General features: G+C 43.5%; 1 long non-coding RNA gene and 1 pseudogene across 1 annotated transcript; one reads left to right on the top strand and one right to left on the bottom strand.

Annotated features, from left to right (window-relative positions):
* Positions 1–742: 742 nt before the first annotated feature.
* LOC123612725 (U1 spliceosomal RNA) lies at positions 743–891 on the bottom strand (annotated as a pseudogene).
* A 6,172-nt stretch (positions 892–7,063) lies between these two features.
* On the top strand, positions 7,064–13,070 carry LOC141578265 (uncharacterized). The gene is made up of 2 exons (XR_012508407.1): positions 7,064–7,551; positions 12,565–13,070. It is a non-coding gene; the product is annotated as an uncharacterized LOC141578265 (long non-coding RNA).
* The last annotated feature ends 5,106 nt before the right edge of the window (positions 13,071–18,176 follow it).

Raw genomic sequence — 18,176 nt, 5'->3', positions numbered from 1 at the left:
TATGGGTGCGCTGTGTGCGCCCTGGAACGGTTAAAGGTGTCAGCATCGCGGAGATGGGAATTTGGCCGGAAATCCCAGGAAAGCATGGCTTGAAGCCACAGAGGAGCAGCAGGGCCGGCAGGTGGAGGGGACAGGGCCTGGCAGAGCTATGCAGAGGAGCAGCAGCTTCAGAAGAAGACGCAGCAGCAAGGACCAGCAAGGAGGACGCCAGAGTTGAAGATCACGGGATGAGAACATTTGGCTGCAGGGAAGGGACCCAGAACCTGCACTCATGGACCCGAGGGCGCATATGCATGTCTGGGGGTTGGGAGCACAGACAACATTTATGCGCCACCAGTTTGACTCAGGTGGTCAGATCTCATCCTGGTTCAGAAGTGTCATCCTGAGCATCCAGGCGCTGGGACAAGCACAAAGGGAAGAGCGGCTGCTCCGCTTTTGGAGAGAGGTCATGCTCTGTCCCTCAAACCTGAATAACTGTAGGATAAAAACCCCAGCAAGTGACAGGAGAGGCTTTTCCCAGTTAAGGGAGCATCCTGCTCCAATCATAACTGACCAGAGAAGAAATGCCTCAGAAATTAAGGGGAAAAAGTCTGCCTCTAAGAGAAGAGGGAGAGAAAGAGGGAATGAGAGAGGGGCAGGAGGAGAGAGAGAGAGACTCCATTTAGATAACCAGAAACACTTGGAATGGACAGACTTGTCTGAATTTTTCTTTTCTTTCCTTTTCTTTTCTTTTCTTTGGGAGATGGGGAAGGACAAACACAGTCCCCCACTACCACGAATTATGCAGTTGAGTTTCCCACATTTGGGGAAATCGCCAAGAGTGCAATGGATAAGCCTCACCCTGGGAAAACCACCTTGGTGATCATGGTACCTCCTCTGCCATGTAAGTATCTCTGAATTTCTGAATCTCAGTAGCTGTCCTCTTCTTGCTTTAATTGGGTCTTTTTTTTTTTTTTTTTTTTCCGTGCAAAGGACAGAGAGAGAGATTCTTGAGACAGTCATGTAGTTGCAGTTGCAGGATGCAGGGGAATTAAACTAAAAGAAAAATAAAGGCGGCAGATTTAGAGCTGAGTCTTGCAGCGTAAGAGAGGCACCTGCCGTTAGAACTCGGGGCTTCTAGAGAAGCAGAGTGTCATTAAGGAGTCACCCAGCTCCAGCAAGCTGGCTCTCTGATTGTCCTTTTTCCCAGTTGTCAATCACGGCACGCCCTTCTGTTCTAGCACGTAGCCACCTGCTCGTTCGTCCACATGAACTGATTTCAAGTCGCCTCGGGGCTTCTGTTTCTCATGGCTTCTGTTACATCACGGCTGCTGCTTGTGACCTTCTCTCTGTTTATCACTTGTTCCCCCAAATGTCTTCTACAGTCTTTCATTTTTTATTAAGAGAGTTCCTGGAGTCCCCGGAGGAATCTCTCAAGCTTGTCTCAGAGACCTGGTGGGGTAGCTCTAAGTTACAACAAGCAGCAGCTGGTAAGGATTTGGGGATTTGGGGTTCCAGTAATCTCTCTCTCATTGTCTCTTTTTATCAAAAACACAAGCAATAAAATTATTCTTCTCAAGGTTTTGCTTTGCTTTTTTTTTTTTTCTGTGGGGAGCAGTGGGGCTGCAAGGAACCCAGGCTAGGTCCAGTAAAAACGGATTACTGAATGAATGAAAAGGAATCTCATAGAATCTAAACAGAAAATATAGCAGGACACCACTGGAAATGAGGTAGAAATTGGAATGCTAATCTGAAACTAAAACAGAGACGACTTCTCTATTCCTTTCTCTCTGTCTCGCCTCTCCTTGTGTGCTTTCCAGTGCAGAGCTGCCTTCTCTGCACACAGGACTGTGTTCACTCAACATCGCCCCATTTATGTGGGTGGCGCAGTGACAACTTCAACCCCAGAGCATGAGTCTCCCCACCTAAACATGGTATTCTCTGCCACTTCAGGTCCAATTACTTACGTACCGTGGAACTTTTTAAAGCCCTCAAGATCTGGACATCTGGCTAATTCTTGAGGGTTTCTGTAGTGAGACGCTAGATTGAACACAGAATAACATTTCATAAGTTCACATACAAGTGCGATAAAAGCAAATATGTGTATATACATTTCAAAACATACAAACATTTTATACATACAGACAAAAAAAAACTGCACACAAATGTTTATAGAAGCTTTATACATAATTGCCTAAAAGTAGAAGGAACCAAAGCGTCTTTCAATAGGTGAATGGAAAACTGGTGCATCCTTACAATGGAATACTATTCAGTGATAAAAAGGATATTTGATTTGTCTATCAAGCTATATGAAAATACAGCTGAATCTTAAATGCAAATTACTAAACAAAAGAAGCCAATCTAAGAAATTTCTATACTGTAGGATTCCATTTATATGATATTCTGGAAAACTGTAGAGATAGTAAACAGATCAGTGATGGCCAGGAGCGTGGATAGAAGAGACGACTGAATTGGTGAAGCCCAAAGAATTTGTTTTTAATGGAAAACTATTCTGCATGACATTATAATGGTGGATACATGACTCTATGAATTTCTCAAAACAAACATTACAGTACAGAGAGTAAAACTCCATGTATGCAAACTGAAAAAAAAAAAAATTGAGATCTGAGATCCCAGAATGAGCATGCAGATTGTGACAAAAATTCTAACTCTATTACAAATGCACAAGATAACACCATTGAAGTGGATGGGGGGAATGAGGGGGAAAGGTGCTGACTGAAGTAACTTTGGACCTGAGTGGAGACAGTAAGGCTAAAGCCAATGAGAGTTGTACATATGCGTTGTTAATAAAGTTCTTTCCCTGGGGATATGGGTTCACAATTCTGAAATCACTGTACCCTGGGGGTTGTTCAGTTAAGAGATGGTAGGAGTTAGGGAGGAGGTACAGACATGCAAGAGGAGGCTAGAAGGACCCACACAGCAATGGATTAGAGTTGGAGTCATTCAGTATGGACTCATGCTTAGCTTAATAGATAGGGAGACATACTGAAAAATTTAGGGATAAGTGTATGCACGTAAATTAGTATACACACATATGTTCCCTTGCTTTGTCAGCTGGGAGGAGCATAGAAGCAATAAAACCCAGTAACAAGAAGTACGCTGAGCACCCCAGATCTGACTTTCTAATACCATTCTCCAATAGAAGAAATGAGGGGTATTTGGGGAAATGACTAACTCAAGGACTAAAACAGAAAGAGAGTACGCAAGATGAGGCCAGAGCATCTTATGGTGCCAGAAAGTAGGCTCTCAAAAAAAAAAAAAAAGAAAAAAAACCTCACAAGGATGGGGATATGTCCAAGAAATACAGGAGCCACCTGAAACAGCTCCCAGGAGTTCAAATTATATAGCACTCTGAGCAACAAAATAAGTAATGTAGTATTGGATTATAACCCAAAGTATAAAGTAAATATTCATGAGGCCATATTGACATAAATAAGTGATAGACTAAATAAATAAGTGGAGGAGAATAGACACAGTTTTCTGTGCAAAATTCGAGATAATTTTTGCAGCTATTCCTCCCTCAAGGCGATGGAACGTAACTCCCCACTCCTCAAACGTTCGCTGTGCATAGTGACTTCCTTCCTAAGAGGACAGTATGGAGAGGAGTGAGAAGAGTAGCTTCACAGTGAGCAACCTGACAGACACGATCTCAGCCAGTGGACCAAGGTCAACGTCAATACTGATATGTCACATTGATAGTCTTTGCCCATGATATGATGTGATGAGACTAACGCCTCTATCTCTGTGGTCTTCCTTCCAAACACCCATCATCCCATCTAGTTATGAGAAAAACATCAGGCAAATCCCAGCTGAAGGACAGTCTATAAAAATATCTGACCAGTACTCCTCGAAACTGTCAAGGTCATCAAAAACAAGAAATGTCTGGGAAACCATCACAGCCGAAAAAGAGCCAAAGGAGAGAGAAAGACAAAGTGAAATGTGATACTGTGGATGTGATCTCTGAGCAGAAAAAGGACCTAGGTTAAAAACTAAGCAAATATAAATCAAATATGGATTCTAGCTACTTGACAATGTACCAACATTAGTTCATTAGTTGTAACAAAAGTCCCATACTAATATAAACTGTTAACAATGAGGGAACTATGGGTAGGGTGCATGGGAATTCTCTGTCTTTGCAAATTTTCCCTAAACATAAAGCTATAACAAAATAAGATTTATATTAAGAAAATACATATACTAGCTTAAGAGCAAAAACAGGAAATCTCCACATGAGAGAAATGGAAAGAAAATCCATAATTGTGCACAGGAGCTGAAGACGTGTGGCCAAAGCACAGGAATTGGACATACAGATGCCTATCAGGAATATCAACCAGTGAGCCAGAACTGGGCTCCCCATGTGAACTGGAGTCCAGGAAGATATTGTAAGTTCCCAAATAAAATCCCATCTATCCTTATTCTCTAGACTGGAAATCAGCCTCCTGCACTAGGTAATGGATGTAAAATGTGTCACTTGCTTGAGCTCAGAACACTAAGCCTTTGTGTGACTAGATACAAACCCTTAATTTGAGCTGTATGTGCAGTATAAACCCTGAGAATACACTTACATAAAAATTGACTTGGAGCCAGCGAAACCCACAGGACCAGGCACAAAAAGAGCTCATTAGGAGGTCCTCCTATTTTAAGACACAAGATGCAAGATGAACTTACAATCAAAAATTACAAAGCTTGAGAGGAAGTTCACTACTATGATAGGCACTTGCCAGACATAGCCATGGGGGGAACTTACATTTTAGGAGTTACAGAGAACAGAACAATGTAAAAGAGATTCAAATTATTAATGTTTAAATTGTTTTAAGGAAAAAAATGGCATCCACAAAACAAGAACAAGGTTATGAAATAAGATCCAATGGATTAAAAAAAAAAAGTAGTAGAAATACTAGACATGAATAATACGATCACTGAGAAAAAATTCCAAAAACATTTTCATCAAGGGTTCCTAACTCCAGTTACGCATCATAATCACCTTCAAGCTTTCAAAATACTGATATTCATGCCCTGACCCACACCAATTAAACCAGAAACTTTGGGGTCAGGGCCAGGCATTTATATATATTTTTTAATCTGCTGGGTTGTTCTAAGATGCAGGCAGGACTGTGAAGTACTTTGTTAAATAAATTACTAGACATAACTGAAGAGAGAAATAACAAATGATGATGATGATAACAAAAAACAAACTTGACATAGCTTAAGACAGAGAAAAGGAGGGGGAAAAAAGAATGATGAGCTGATAAACATACAAGAGGAGTTAAGGAACATGAAGGCTATAATGAGAAATCTGACAGGAATCTCAGAATTCCAGATGGAGAGAGTAGAGAGCATCATGAAGAAGAAACAGTCCAAGAGAAAACAGTTAAATATTTTCTCAAAATGAGAAAGGACGTGAAAAGCCCTATTGGATGCTAAGTAGATAAATACAAAGAATCTGGACTTAGGCACATCCTAGGGAAATGTAAAGAGAAAATGTCCAAGTAGGTGTGGGCAGAGGGCAAGGAGGCATCCTTGGTACTGATGTGGTTGTTACAAGAAAAAGGTTAAGATGCCATTGTCGTCAGAGCCTATTCTGGGTACAGTCATACTGAAACTAATACAAGATTACTTCCTGAGCACTGTCTACCTACAAGTGCTGTCTGCTGGCAGACAGAGAGATGAGTAAGACACAGTTAAAGAACTCCAAGGGACGAGGGGACAGGCACAAATAACTGTGGTAGGTTACATGGTCAATGTCAATACTTCAGCCCTCCCTGTATCCATCTATTGTGTCTTGGGACTTGACAGTTCTTTTCAGAGTTTCTTTCTCAATGTCTGAAAAATGAGCTGACCTTCATGCTTTCTTTGTCAAACAGAGTTTGGATTTGATGGTGCACTACGTCAGAGGCTATGGGGGTTTCTGCTAACCTTCTCCCTTCACTGGGTTAACACACCCAGGTTAGCCTCCTGGAGGGTGAGGTCTGGGGAGCAGAGATCAGTCATGCCAGTCACCTCAGCCCATAAGGTGAGGGACCCAGCAGAGCTGACCACCCTGTACACCTGATGAATAAATAATTATTACTTTAGGCAACACAAATGACACTGGTAATGAGACAGGAGGGAAGGAGGCAGGGCCCAACTATTAAAACAATGACACAGCAATTGAGGATAGGACATAAACTGGTTAGAACCAACTCAGCCCAACATGGCTGAAGATTCAACTTCTGGTAGAACCTGAGCCTCCTTATTGGTTCACTGTGACACATTAGCATGCTAAATGACACACCCACAGGCCCCAGGACAGTTCTGAGACTGACCATGAAATGCCAAAAAGTGGGCAGGGAGAAGGGGGGCAATTCCAGGAAATCCCCATCCCTCACCCCAAATAGTTGGAATAATCCTCCCACTTGTTAGCATATGAGATAACCTAGCGCATAAAAACGAAACATCCCAGGGTCCCTCTCATTTTCCTAGACAACCCCATGCCCCGGGGTCGTTCTGCCTTCTGAGATGGACTGCATTCTGTCTCTGGAGTGTGCGTCTCCCTGAATACATCTACTTCCACTCTGCTATGGCCCCCTCTTGAATTCTTTCCTGTGAGAAGACATGGACCCTCACTTGGTGGGACGCGTCCCAGGGACTCACCGGAGACCTGGGACACGACCGTCCTCTCTGGTCCCATTTTCCTGCAACAGTAAATACTCCCCATATTCCAGTGTGAGAGAGGACATGGCAAATTTCAGCACGAAAATAACTCCGAATCTAAACTCTGTCTCCTCTGCCATATTAAACCTGTTTCCTGGGTTTCACGAAGTTCCAGCTAGTGTTATCTGGCAAGTGCGTTGGTGGCAAAAGCTGTGACGGGTAGTGGCAGCTGAAATCTCTTGCCCTTAAATAGCTGTCAGCTCAAAACTATGAACAGTAAATACGGTGAAGCCTGTCTTAAGCCGCAGCCCAGGGGAGCCGCAGAAATTGGATGCCTCCTACAAGTGATCTTTAAGTAAAGGTTGACTACAGTAGCCTCGGGGATAGTTTCAAATGGTGGCTCTAGACGGAGCTGTCTGATGGGGAGCGATGCCAGTCCGGCTGTCGCTGGGCTCGCCTGCCCGGAGTCACACAATGAAAGAGACAGCTTTCGAGTTCATCTCGGAGAGGCGAGGAAAACCCAAAGAACTTGCAAACGTCCGGGGAACTCGTCTGCTCGTGGATGCATGAATCAGACTTTAAAAGATGATAAGCCAAGGGAAAGGCTGAACTTTGGTCTCAAAGCCTCCATTCATCTCGGCAGCGGCGCGCGCCACGCCCCTCGCCGCAAATCCTCCCCTTTCCGGGGAGAGCGCCCTGCCCCGGGCGCGGGAGGTGCGCGGTGCTGAAAGCCAGCCAGAGCCGCCCGCACGAAAGCCCTCTTGATGTCCCCCGACAGGAGGTGGCCGGCCGCTCTGCCTCGCGGTCGGGAAGCGCTGACTCTGCAGAGAGAGGGGCCTTTTGAGATCAGAGCAGCTTAAGTCCTTGAGAGGAGACTTAGGGACCTTGGGGTCACGGGGGCGAGATCCTGCAGCCCAGGTAGGAAGGGCCGGGGGGAGTGGGGGAGAGGGTGGGGTACTGTCGCCTGAGCCCCCGTTTCCTGAGCGGAGAGGGAGCAGGGACAGCCGTCGGGGAGAGTGCAGTGCAGGGGTGGGGGAGGGGGGGGACAGGTTTTCCGTAAACGCTGCTCCATCTCAAAGCGCTCTGGGGCTGGATGTCCAGAGGGCGGACATTCCTAGAAACGGTGCAGACACCGTCCTCACCCCTTTTCCACGCCGCCGCCCCAGCAGCCGGGCAACCGCAGACCTTCATTTTCCGGGTCCTCTGCGTGTGGAAGACCACGCGCCCTGGTAACTAACCAGAGCCCCCACTCCGCGGTGGCCGCGCGCCCCAGCCTGTCACCTGTCACCTGTCCTGCGCTGGCCCTCCCTCGACCCGGCTTTCTTGGGCCTCGGGCTGCCCTGCAACTGTGTGTTCCCCAACTCCCCCTCTCCGTGAACCGCCGTCAATGCTTGCAGGCACCTGGGTATCAGCAGCCGGCGGGAGAGGGGATGGGGTGGGGAGGGCGGTCGCCTTACCCCGTGGCATCCGTGCCAGGGGGCTGGGAGGATGTACAGTTGTGCCCAGCCCCCCATCCTGCCTGGACATTTGCAGGTTATTCACGGGTTAGAACAACATGGCATCATGCTAACAGTTCCTGATGTGGAATTTGTCCATTTCTTACTCAAATTCCCAAGATATTGCACAAAATATTCCGTTTTGTTATCACATTTACAGTCTGTAGATTTTTTCCGCGTGGGCCTCCTAGGAGGCGGTGAGACGGGCAGTCCGCACAGATGCAAAGTTCACTCCACACTCGATACTTCCTGCCTCAGTTTTCGCATCTATAAAATGTGACTACTAATAAAATGTGTTTTGATAGTACCTGTTTTTTGTTTTCAAAAAAGGGTACTCCGAATTAATTGCTTAATTCCAAAGCTTGGCACACAGTAAGTACTCAATGTTCGATAGCTACTATTATTATAATTATTATTTCTAAAAAATACTATGGCAACTATTAAAATCTTTCTTTTGAGTTAGCTCTTCATTGGTGGGCTATATGAACCCTTTTCAGAAGTAGTTTAAAGTATCTTTTTATAAGGCAAAGCCTGTTTTCATATTTTTCTGACTAAATACGTACAAGAAAAGCTGTCAAAGACGAAACACAAAGTAAAGATATTCAGTTAAAAAAAAAAAGGCCAGGTGAACAATTTTAAAATCAAACAAAGCAAAGACATTAAGAGGAAGATAGGAGCTCATATTTGTGTTCATGAAAGACAACATCTAAATTGAAGATGTAACAGAAGAAAACATACAGAGATGCTAACGATTTTATGTTCATAATTTTGCACTATGACTCCTAAAATGGTAAAAAAAAAAAAAAAAAAAAAATCCAGTCTCACCAACCTGAATCTGCCCCTGAAAACTTATAAAGCAAAAACTACTAGTTATATAAGGAAGTTACACATTAAGCTTTCATATTTTTGACCAGAAAGCAGGTGTAGGTGAATGTTGAACCGCACAAGAAGCTGATCCCGATGTATTACATAGAAAGGAAAAACCCGTAACCGAGGTTTAAATAAATATGTCCTGTGGTCAAATCAGTTTGGAATTCACCTTTAACATCTTAATTAGCATATTAATGGTTCTGAGAAAACCTAGCACTGGGTTTAACTCCTCGTAAACCTGATGTTTTCCACCACTTCTATCTGATTATGGAATATTCTTTTTCACAACGCCCAGATTAAATTTTTTTTGAACCATCTTTAATGGACACATTTTTGGCCAACCTAGAAGCATTCCCATTAAAATCAGGTAAACAAAAAGAAAGGATAACTCTATCACATATATTTATCTCACTAAGTGTATCACTATATATATATCACTATATAAATCATTATAAAAGGCTACTGGAAAGAACATCAATTATCATTTTTACAAATAACAGTTTTCTCCTTAGACTCTCAAGATAATCAATGGAAAAAAACTATAACCATTATAATATTCTAGCACATGGAAAAAAATAACTATATTAAAAATGAATTCTTCATACATGAGGTTTATAACATCTTGGAAAAGATCACAAATTAAAAAATTTTATTCAGAGCCATAAAATTAACTACCTAAAACTGACCATCAGACTTGGTTGGGGTCACGTCGTCTGCGGGTAACGGCGTCTGGAACTTTGCCAGTAGGAGATGTAACAGCAGAAAGCATACAGAGATGCCAATCTCCTCTGGAACTTAGCCTGACCAGTTTTCCTGGCCCCACTCACCATCCGTCCTGAGCCTCCCTCTGAAACGGAGCTCATCTCGTTGGACTGCAATCATCTATTTGCCTGTTGCTTTTCCCCAGCGCACACACATAAGTCAGCTCCTCCTGAGCAGGGGATGTGTTAACTCACCTTAGCATCTCTAGTATACAGCCCAGTGGCTGAGGAGCTCAACAAATGTTTATCTGCTTGATTAATGAATGAATTTTTTGAGCCTGACACAAATGTAAATATCCATCTCTTTCATGTCAACTTCTTTGACTTAATCTTTTTATCTGTTACCAATAGACACTGTTTGAAATTTGACTTTCACATGATAGGTTTTTACAATTTAAAAAAGCTCCACCTTTAAAGTCATGGATGGTTAGACTTTTAGATTGAGCAGAAATGACTGTTTTTTTGAGAATTAGAAACTTAAAAAAAAGTCAGCTAGGGAATCAACAGTGTCAGTGTCTGAAAAGATGAAAATCTTGCAAAGTTTTATGTGTCCCTCTGGAGCAGGGCTCACTCCAGTTTGCCTGGAAATGACCTGAAGCCCGAGGCCCAGTTTCCCAGGTATTCAGGTCCACGAGGGGAAAAGCTGCACCCCGTTCAGCTTCCATCAGGTCCTGGAGCTCCCACGACTCCAGTCTAGAGGGTGTGGCATTTCTCAGCATCCCACCAAACAGATGGCATCTGGGCTCAGGTGGCCTGATGCTCAAGCCCCTGTGTGAATCCCCTGACCACTGGGTCACTCGCCTTCTCATTTGTCTTTAAGAAGAGAGCGGCAAGGAAAACAGGCCTGCCTTCTAAGCAGAGCCCAGAGTACTCAGGCCCAAACACATGGCCACAGAGACCTGCGATCTGCTGGTCCTCTGCCCAAGTGACCCTGTCTGGTGTCTGCCCGAGGCTTTGGCTCAGCAGGTGAACATGACCAATGCTTCTGTGTCTTCTGCTTGGTTAGGAAGGGAGACAGTACAAATGAGTTAATTTTAACTTGGGAGATTGGGTACTTTAGAGATAAAGCCATCACCTCCAAACTTAAACTTACTTCTCGTGGTAGGGACATGAGCTCAGGGGGTGTGTCTTGTTTTGCTCGATTTTCTTTTTTTTTTTAATTTTTAAAAACTGAAATATAGTTAACTTATAATGTGTTAGTTTCAGATATACAGCAGAGTGATTCGGTTATACACACATATTTTATATATTATAAATATATACAATATAATATAATAATATAATATATAATTATTATATATTTTATTATCTGTTATTATATATAATATAATATATAATTATATATATAGATATATTATTAAATAATAGATATATTATTCTTTTTCAGATTCTTTTCCATTATATCTTATTACAAGAAATTGAATATAGTTTCCTGTGCTATATGTCCATTTCCCCTTTGGTAACCATTGTTTGTTTTCTATGTCTGTGAGTCTCTTTCCCTTTTGTAAATAAGTTCATTTGTGCCATTTTTTTAGATTCCACATATAAGCGATAGCATATGATATTTGTCTTTCTCTCTTTGACTCATTTCACTTAGTATGATAATCTCTAGATCCACGCATGTTGCTGCGAATGTCATTATTTTGTTTTCTTTGGGTAAGTATTTGGCACGAGCTCAGTACTCCGCAGTTGTGAATTTAAAAGGAATTTAAAATTGACGGAAACCATCTTGCCCCCCATGTTGTAAAAGGGGAGATCGACTCACTGCTGGGCACTGAGCTTAGACATCAGTTATTAGCAACTGAGCGGGGAGCCTCCAATGTCCATCCTAAATTATTTTTTGTGATTTGTTATACATGAACAAGAAGCAGACATTGGGGGAGTCTTTCTTAAGTTGGTGAATGGAAAATATTAATAAATTTTCTTTTTCCCAAAGAGAGTGACTTATCTTTTTACCAGGGGCATTAGCCTATAATAAATATATAATTAGAGGGGAAAAAACTTCAAGATAGATAACTCAGCCCCTGGCAGCCATTTATTAAGTATGTTTAAGGGGGCTAATAAATCCATTTGGACGAAAAGTAGTTTGAGAACCAACTTACTTATTTGCATGAATTCAGTGATTCCCTGCCAGTCTTCAAAAATAAATATTTTAAACAGATTATGGCAGTTACCTCATCAGTGAAGGGTTATATATGGACTGATTAGCTTGTGATTTTTAAGCTCTACCAATACTTTATATCTCATCTGCCTGTTTACTCAAATTAAATCATGAATTCCTTGAGAATGTGGTAGGAGCCTAATCATAGCTTGTTGACTGAATGTGCGAAAGATCCTGGAAGTTCAGTGAGATCAGGAGATACAGTATCAGGGCCAAACATTACCACGGGGGCCACTGAACACCCAGGACTGGAAGGAAAAGGGAACCAAGGGCCAGAGGTCGTTGCCTACACCCTGCAGGTCAGGCACGTTTCTGTCCTGTGGGTCCAGAGAGGAGTCTGACATTGAGATGCTCGGGATGCAGGAACGGATGGACGTGCTCTTTCCTATCTCTGAGGGGACAGTCGATACAGATCCCCAGGGGGATTTGCTACCTCTCTCTGCACACCCTTCCAGGACACCATGACTGGCCCAGTGGTTACTAGAAAACGCTCCTGGGAACGGTGGCAATGGGCCAGAATTTTCAAGCTAAAGGAAACCTCTCTATTTTTCTCTATTTTGACCTTCTGTTTTATATCATTGCAAGAACTAGGAAATAGGATTTCTGATCAGCCAGGATTTAGCTCTTTCTCTCTTTCTTTAAGGCAAATAATAATCAAGAGAGCATTGCCTTTTGACGACCCTAAATTCAACAAAGCAGCTGCCCCTCGTGTGACCTCTGGAGGCTCCGCCAGCTGAAGCTCCTCGTGGCAAATCCCAGTGAATCCTCCCATTGTCATAACTTCTGCGGGTCCCTCCATCCCTCTCCCACTTCCTGGCCCTTCGCCCTCCTGACACACGCACACTCTCAAAACAGCTTCTCAGCGTGGCTCCAACCACCGAACAGCAAGCTTGTCCGAACTAAGGAACCAAGATTTTGTTTTGCATCCCTTCCTCGTCAAGAGCTTCCAGACCTCTTTTAGATTGTATCACATCCAGACACAGATGGCTGCCAGGCACCTGCCACCTAATGCCTTGCCAGGACTTTCTGTAGTGTTCTTCCTCTGTATTTTTTTTTTCCGTTTGGATCTGTGTTTGATAACGCTGTTTGCAGAATCCCTTAACATCCCTACCAAACAGGTGTGTGAGAAATAAACATTCTTGAAATTACCTACTTCACACCTAAAGCGCATGTGTGAGAAAGGTTAAAGTGTTACATGAAGCTTTAAAATGAACCGTGTGGAGACGCATTTTTTGCATGAGAAATGGTCCATACAAGAGTACGTATTATATAGGAGATTCGCCCGGCAGAATCACCCAGGAACTCAGATGATAGAGCGAATGGAGCCAAGGTGACCATTTACTACGTAGAATTCCTACCCCAAGAACAGTCAGGGCAACCTCACTGTCTTACATTCAGTCTCAAGCTGTCATTTGAAGGGACTTTGAGAAGGACCTTCCTATGGAGAATGTCAAGGGGCAGGGAAAAAAAGAGCATCCCATAGCTCTTGTATTATTGGTTTAAAATGATGGGTTCGACTCTGGGCAAAACCAGCAAGTCCCCATCACTGACATGGCAGGTAGGGTTCCTGGGGGAAGACTACGTGGGGGTGAGTGATGACTCACCCAGCAGGATTTTCCAAAGACCCCGGTAGCCAGGAGCTGAGTGCCAGGCATGTCCTGAGGAGCATCAGGGGAAGCTGTTTCTGCCATTAAGTCCAAAAGCAAAGTGTGAGCACAGAAAGATTCCAAGACTAAGAGACCCAGGATGTGGGGAGCTGTGGGAACAAGGCAGGATGTGAGGGACGAGAGGAAGACTGAAGAGAGAATCAACACAAAGCATGGCCACACAGGGGTGTGAAGCCAGGTACGTGGCTCATGGGGGTTTGGGTCTGGTTTAAAGTCATGGCATCATGGCCGAAAGGTGGTCAGTCCACCTCCATTTTGAATTGTCATCAGTCCTTGCCCAACTAGTGCCCACTGGAGGGTGGAGCGCCCTCAGGATGTCAAGGACCACTTTGGACTTGAAAAGGGCAACCAGGCTTTGGGTTGTGGTCAAGAGCTAGACGTCAGCCAGGAAGCTGCTGATACAAAGCCTGAGTAAGTGAGAGAGAAAACCAGCATCCGGAGTTCAAACCAGCATGAGATGAGGGGGAAAAAGACTAGGGCAAAGTCACATGGTTAATTTGCAGCTGCACTGGCTTCTAGAAAAGCATAAGAAAACCTCTCTCTCCTTGATGTCATTTATTGACTACCCTTTCCCTATTAAAACGTGTTCTTCTTTGGTTAGTGCATTGCATCCTCTCTGGCTAACGCTCTCTGTCCTGCATTCTCCCTCGCTTTGGGGAGATGATGGCCAAGGAGCCTTTGATGACGTCACTGATCATTTCCCCTTTCCTTGGGACCAGAGACAACCACTGAGCTCCACCACCTCCAGCTTTAGTGATTCACAACCACCAACCCATCCACCTAATGTGCTCTTCAGTGAGGATGCAATGTAGCCAAGTCCCCAGATCCATCGCCCGGCCATCAGCGGGCACTGGATGCTGCAGTCAGCTGGCCCACACGGGCGCCACCAAGACTGAAACTTGAAGAAAGCCACATTGCTGACTCAGGGGAAATGAGTGATGCCAGTGGGTGGGCGGCCTGGAGTGTGGGTTGAGCGCTCTGGAGCAAGCTTTATAGATTCCAATTCCCCTGACGGAGCCTTGTGTTTTAATCTTCTCCGGAGCTCTGTACTAGTCCTGCTACCACTTTCCTAACCCTGTATGCTGTCTGTGAGTGTACATACCTCTAGGTACTTCCTCCCAATTCCTACTGACTTCCAGATTTGTGTCTTCAGTCAGACCACGGTACGAAATTCTTCACTGGCATGTCCATCTGGAATGGATATTGTGTTTACCTCACGATTAATGTAGTCAAAATTGAACCCATCATCACTACTCTGCAGCTGCTATCCCTTCTACGTCCCCCATCATGAATGACCACATCTCATCCTATCCACTTTGCTCAAGTCAGAACCCGAGCACTCATTCTTTACTTTCCCCTCTTTCCGAAATCCTAGATCCAACCAGTGTCCATCTCTTTCCATTCTTCCTATGTCTCTGTCCACCTCCTTCCTGTATATCTTAAAAATCCCCTTTACTATCATTGAGTTTTTGTTGCCTGAGCATTTTCTGAGTAAGTCTTACTAGTCTACCTACCTCTGATGCTGCCCTCCTTCACTTTATCTCTACTTTGCCATTTCAAGGACCTCGCAGATACGAAAACGTTCTCTTGCTGCTCACCTGGTCTAAATTTTGAGTGACTTGCGGTACCCTTGGTATAAAATCCGAACTTGACTATGCCAACGGAAGACCCTTCAAGATTCAGGTCCTATAACTTATCTTACTTTATCAGCACGTAGACCTCCAACCGCTCCCCAACGTAAACCTAGGTCAGACTGTATGACTCTCAGTAGACTTTCCATTTCCCATTCTTCAAGTCCATTGCTTTTACTCTGTTACCCAACTTGGCTGGAGCACCTTCCCCCATTTTATCATCTGAAAACCCCTTAGCCAGGACCAGCTACGTAATTTGCAGGGTCTAGTGTAAAATGAAGCTATGGGCTGCCTGTTTAAAACAAAAACTATTGGGAATTTCAGAATGGCAAGAGTAGAGCATTAAGTCAAGCCCAGGGCCCTTCCAAGCATGGGGTTTGGGCAACGGTCACGTGGCTAGTCCTCACCTCCGTTTTCTGACACTTTTCCCATGTTTTTGCCTGAAAGATGCAGATTTTTTCTCTATTCTTGCTACACCTTGCAGACATCTCCATTTTCACACTCATCCTGTGGCATGTTCAATTTTGATGTACATGTTTCCTTGCTGGGATATAAAGCTCCTGAGGGCCTTGGCTAATGCTGTATATTCAGTACCCAGAGCAACATATGGTACGTAGTAGGTCCTCAGGATGGATTTGCTGACTGAATGGATGAGCCACCCCACCCTCTGTAACTTGTCTTCTGTGGGAGTCTTCTGTTACCTCTGTCTTGCTTCGTCTTACATTCACAGATTTTGTTGGGTGGTCGGTCTTGTTGTTCAGTTGGTTGTTCCAGAACAATAGTTCTAAACAACTACTAGTACCTTAATGGCTTAGTACTTCTGGAATTTCTAGAGTTATATACTTAAAGGTCCCATACCTATAACACAGAATATTTTTAACATCATTTAAACATGGGCACTGAAAAAAAAACTAAATGACAAGTAATAAATCCTCTTTCATTTCTATTTCCCTTTCTGGATTTCAATATATGCATTAATAGTTGTATTTTTCAGATAGTTTAAAAATGCATTGCACTTCAAACAAAGTCATGACACTACAATAAATTCAGGAGGCCAAATTTTTCAGCTTCTCTTTGGCAAACCTATAGCCTCAAGACTGGTGCCCTTGAATTCGTCCATCCTCCACCCTCCAAGTATCATTTCTTCAAAAGATGGTTCACCCAGAGGGCAAGTAGAGCGAAAGTAAGTGTAGGGTCCTCTTGTTGGAGCAAAGGTGGGGGGACCCCCAACTCCGATCTCCTGCCAAGCAGGTAGTCTTAAAGATGGAGGGGAGTATTTTGTACATATGCATATGTATATGGGAGTGTGTATATAATTGATAGTTTTTGTTTGTTTGGTTTTCGGTTTTTGTTTTTCACTCTTGATCACAATCTGGTTAGGACCTAACAGAGCAGTCTGATCCACCAAACTCTTACTTGAGATTAGCCAAGACCACTCATCTGGTCAAACTTTTCTCAGGTTATTACTATGTGACACTTCTAAATCACAAAGTTACATAGGCACAGAGGCGGGCTTAGTCATTGGGCGCTCTGACAGCCAGGTTTCCTGATAACCACCCCGCGATCGAATTTTCGTGAGAGTTGATAGATTCCAAGAGGACAAGCTGTTTAATTTCAAACGTTTCCAAGTTTGACAAAAGCCTTTCAGGGGCCTTAAAAAAATGCTAAGGAAAGCTCTTTCCCAGGGATTGCACATTCAGAAATCCATCTGAAAACAATCAGTCGAAAACATGGACTAAATATCCATTGCATAATTATTTATATTAGCCGAATATTGTAAACAAATGTTCAACGCTGTGGAATTATTAGGTATATAGAAGGGATGAAATTCCATTTGCTGGGCTAGCGTGCAGCTATTAAAACTGATGTTTACAAGGAGTTTTTTTAGAGCTTGGAAAGATGTTTACATTATAATGCAAAGTGAATTATGAGGTTTCAGCAATGGATGTAGCACGTGGCCTCAACTATTTCTTAACGTGTACAGAAGATGAAGATAAGACACACATAGATTTTAACTGTGATTTGTTTTTCTCTAAGGTTATAGGTGAGTGTCTTTTCTTTTGACTCTTCTGCTGTCTCCATTTTTTCCCAGTGAGCATATATAACTTTCAGAATAAGAAGAATATATAAATATATAAGACATGTCTTTTAAAAGTGACAGTCCCAAGGCAGCTGTTAACTTCACTGTGGTCCTTCTCTGCATGAATCAACGTGACACTGAGGACAGAGGGGCTCTGAGTCACTTAACAAGCTACGTGGACCAGTCAGAACCAGAGTGGAGAAATTTCCCAAAGGAATGTGAAACCACGAAGCCCAGTTTACAGAAGAATGGCAAAACGGAGATTATTATTTGTGAAAAATGAAAAAAAAGAAAAGAAAAGGGGATTTTCAGCTACATTTTGTTATGCTTCTTTCTAGAAGCCAGGAGAAGCATTTCTTCTTTATTTCAGAGAAAAGGGTGGGAGAGCTCAAAGGCTGAATCTGTGGTAAAAGTCAGTATTTCAGTGTGGCCAGACACACAGAGAAGAAATAAATGATGGTTCATTTTTTTTGGTTGAAATTCTCAGGGACTCACTCAAGTCAGTTCAACTCAAACGACCATTTATTAAGGATATGCATGGAGTGAGAAGGGGGATAAATTCTCATGGAGGACAACAGCGGGGAGAGTGGGTACCCAGGAGCTACTGTTAGAGCAAGTTTCATGGACACCTGACCTGAAGGGTCGTCGGGTCTAAGGATGCTCTAGGCTTCAGCAGCAGGTGTCCACTCCTGTACTGGTACAGTGCAGAACTTCTGGGCTTCTCTTAGTCCCTGTCCTGGTATCGGCTGACTTCTACACCTTCTACTCTATATAATTTTCTGGGTTGCGTATCTTCTGCTCTGTTTCTGATCAGTTCATTTTGCATAGGGGTCATTACGGCCACCCTTGATTCCCTCTCTTAATGGGATTCTGTGAG

The sequence above is a fragment of the Camelus bactrianus genome, chromosome 7 (assembly GCF_048773025.1).
Source record: "Camelus bactrianus isolate YW-2024 breed Bactrian camel chromosome 7, ASM4877302v1, whole genome shotgun sequence".
Lineage (NCBI taxonomy): Eukaryota > Metazoa > Chordata > Mammalia > Artiodactyla > Camelidae > Camelus > Camelus bactrianus.
The sequence above is the reverse complement of the archived record's forward strand: the minus strand, read 5'-3'. Positions and strand labels throughout refer to the sequence as shown.